This window comes from Schistocerca nitens, chromosome 8, assembly GCF_023898315.1.
Source record: "Schistocerca nitens isolate TAMUIC-IGC-003100 chromosome 8, iqSchNite1.1, whole genome shotgun sequence".
Taxonomy (NCBI): domain Eukaryota; kingdom Metazoa; phylum Arthropoda; class Insecta; order Orthoptera; family Acrididae; genus Schistocerca; species Schistocerca nitens.
Window position 1 is genome coordinate 16,479,053 of NC_064621.1, and position 4,229 is coordinate 16,483,281.

A 4,229-nucleotide genomic window follows, 5' to 3' on the forward strand; every position below is an offset into this window, starting at 1 on the left:
ACGTGCATTGTCCTGTTGGAACAGCAAGTTCCCTTGCCGGTCTAGGAATGGTAGAACGATGGGTTCGATGACGGTTTGGATGTACCGTGCACTATTCAGTGTCCCCTCGACGATCACCAGTGGTGTACGGCCAGTGTAGGAGATCGCTCCCCACACCATGATGCCGGGTGTTGGCCCTGTGTGCCTCGGTCGTATGCAGTCCTGATTGTGGCGCTCACCTGCACGGCGCCAAACACGCATACGACCATCATTGGCACCAAGGCAGAAGCGACTCTCATCGCTGAAGACGACACGTCTCCATTCGTCCCTCCATTCACGCCTGTCGCGACACCACTGGAGGCGGGCTACACGATGTTGGGGCGTGAGCGGAAGACGGCCTAACGGTGTGCGGGACCGTAGCCCAGCTTCATGGAGACGGTTGCGAATGGTCCTCGCTGATACCCCAGGAGCAACAGTGTCCCTAATTTGCTGGGAAGTGGCGGTGCGGTCCCCTACGGCACTGCGTAGGATCCTACGGTCTTGGCGTGCATCCGTGCGTCGCTGCGGTCCGGTCCCAGGTCGACGGGCACGTGCACCTTCCGCCGACCACTGGCGACAACATCGATGTACTGTGGAGACCTCACGCCCCACGTGTTGAGCAATTCGGCGGTACGTCCACCCGGCCTCCCGCATGCCCACTATACGCCCTCGCTCAAAGTCAGTCAACTGCACATACGGTTCACGTCCACGCTGTCGCGGCATGCTACCAGTATTAAAGACTGCGATGGAGCTCCGTATGCCACGGCAAACTGGCTGACACTGACGGCGGCGGTGCACAAATGCTGCGCAGCTAGCGCCATTCGACGGCCAACACCGCGGTTCCTGGTGTGTCCGCTGTGCCGTGCGTGTGATCATTGCTTGTACAGCCCTCTCGCAGTGTCCGGAGCAAGTATGGTGGGTCTGACACACCGGTGTCAATGTGTTCTTTTTTCCATTTCCAGGAGTGTATATTCCTAATTTGAAAATCCCTCTTTACAGTGTCATGTATTTAATTTTTTTCTCTCTCTTTAGTTGCACAATTTCATATTTAAGAATAAAAAACCCAAACCATAAGATAGTGCACTATGTCATTTTCCTGTTAGTTAGTTTTCAGTTAATTACACTGCAATCAGGAGAAACTGGTTGTTGTTGTCAGATGTGTTATCCTCTGTAGTGCTGACACACTGAGGACAGATATTGTCTTAGGTAGGAAGTGAATTAAAAGGAGGTGGTACTCAGTGGTAAGAGAAATCAAATCTTATTTCATGAACTAACGTGTAATTAAACTAAAATTACCGGCTGTTACAGTTTATTTATGGATGTTATGAGCAAATCTTGGGAAGTACCACATAGTTGCTGATGGACACACAATTGAAAACTATAGAGAATCTGTAAAATTAGTACAGCTGTACACTAAACTATATACAATGTCAATGGTAGGGAAGAAATAGACACTATGGGAAGATCTGAGGAACTAGTTGAGGGAGAAAGTGAAACATGGGGTAAGAATCTAATTTATTATCTAGAAACAAGGGAAGATGTAAAACACAGGATCATAAAACTATTCAATTACAAATATTACAAGAAAAATTATAAAATCTATTTCAACTGTAGTAAGTGAGAAATGTCATTTTGATTTCATTTAACAACTCTGAAAGTAGGTTTATTGTGCAGTATATATCCTTTCTTTCAGTAAAGTCAGCAGCATCTTTAAAGAGCAGTACAGGCCTTTTTATTAACTCTCCATTAGCCAAAACTTTTTCAGGAATTAACGACCAAAGTATCTTGTGTCTTTTGGCTTCCAGAGTTTGCTAGTGTCAGATTCAATGTGATGTGGTTTAACCGGATGCACCACTTCATATACACTTAAGGAAGACAGAAAAAACTTCAAAAGCTAAATGTAGTTTGTCCCCTTAAAAGCACATATCTACAATTTTATTAATCAATTAAGTGCATCTACTCTTTCTAAACAGGAATGATGTGGGTTGTAGGAATTTCTGGAAAGTGATGGCCACACCATGAAGTGGAATGAGATATTTCATTTAACAACAAAAGGAGTTTGGATATATGGAGTGACATCTCATTCAGAAAGGACAGTAAGTTTCTTAAATAAAATAGGTCATATTCAATGAGGCTATATTCTTTGGAATAGACTCCAGAATCTGAAGGTACACTGACTGCATTCATAAAGGTGAGCAAATTAATTTGACATTTTGTGAATGATGGCAGAAATTACTCAGCACTGGAGAATGACATGGATAACAATGTTGAATGTGACAATGACAGTGGACTACAAAACTTTTCATTTGTATATTCTTAAAAATACTTCGAAGTTAGTTATGCAAAATGTGTTCCAGACTTCCCATGTTGTATTAAGATGCAGCAGTAATAAATTGTTCCTGTGCCAAATAAAGCAGACATACATGTGCAAGTGGTGACAACAATAAATAACATAAAGTAATTATGAACAAATTTTTCAAGAGAGCTCAGATAATTTAGAAGATAATGTTGTTGTTGTTGTGGTCCTCAGTCCTGAGACTAGTTTGATGCATCTCTCCATGCTACTCTACCCTGTGCAAGCTTCTTCATCTCCCAGTACCTACTGCAGCCTACATCCTTCTGAATTAGAAGCTAATATGAAATGTAATGCAATTTATTGCAGCTGGATTAATGGAGAACTTGCATATGATTATAAATTTTAAAGATGAGTCAGAAAAATAAATTAAAAAATTAAAGTTATGTAAATTAAGTAGGAAAGAGAATCTTTGGTAACAGAAATATGGCAAACCATATTATAGCTGAATGTACAAATAATATTATTATCAATTCAACTCCAGTTATGAATTTACTGTACATCACTAAGTCTTTGATAAGTTTTCCTTTTTCTTTCTTTTGTATTTCTTAAGTTAATGTTTTTATAACCATATTCTACTGTATTGTATGTTAACTGGGGGCCTAGAAACAACAAGGAGGCTCCGTCCTCACTGCAGCTGCAGTGGTCCACAACCCCACAACTACAACTGCAGTCCACTTCACCCCTCCGACGCCACACACCGAACCACTCCTTTAGGGTTATTGTGAAGTTCGGCCCCCGGAGGATGCTGGCACGGAAATTCACACACCAGACGAGTGTAGCCCCTATGTTTGCATGGTAGATGGTGTACATGTACGTGGAGAACTTGTTTGCATAGCAATTGCCGACACAGTGTAGCTGAGGCGGAATAAGGGGAACCAGTCTGCATTCACCAAGGCAGATGGAAAACCGCTTGAAAACCATCCACAGACTGGCCGGCTCACCGGACTTCGACGCAAGTCTGCTGGGTGGATTCGTACCAGGGACCAGGCACCTCTTCCCAATGCGGAAAGCCGTGCGTTAGACCACACAGCTAACCTGTAGGGCTAGTAACCATAACCAGATAAACCTAAACTTAAAAATGTTAGTTGATTGGACATGTATTAGCTTTTAAGGCATTTCTAAATTATACAAATACATACTACTAGCCATTTATAGTGTGCTTGTCTAACAGCTTGGGCGGCGATTAAAGTGTGATGTAAATATGCTAACTTTCACTTCTTTTACAAGATGACTTACTTGAGATGCTCAGTCAACCATCCTTGCTGGCTAGCCTGATGCTGCAAAATCTTTTTCACTTTGTTCTCCAAAGTATGTTTCTGGGTACAGGAATTTCTTAAGACTCTCTCTACTTATAAAAATAAGTAGACATACCAATTTCATGTTTTAAATAATGACGTATATTTGAACTTCAGACATATTACAAATCTGACTCTTCGTATAAATATATACTGCTTTGTAAGCCTCTTGTCCAAACATTAGAAACAAACTACTTTACACATAAGATAAAGTTGGCTTAAACTCCATGTCCAGTCTTAGCATGAATCTAAATACACATCTTCCCTTCAACAAGGCTAAGACAAAAGTTTTTCTCAAGAGTACCTTCTCAGCTGTTCTCGTTATTATAACAATGGTCACTGACACAATTAGGACAGAATAACATAGAAGCTCCATGATTATTCCATACACTTTCATTAAAACTTCCATGGATCGCCCGACAAGTACTTTTCGTTGCCGTTCAACCACCGCATCTACATTCTTCTCGCGACTGAATTTGAAACCTACACACACAAACATGTGACACGCAGTAGGTAGAATTCTATCATCCTACACTCATCTCTAAAACATCGTGTGTTCG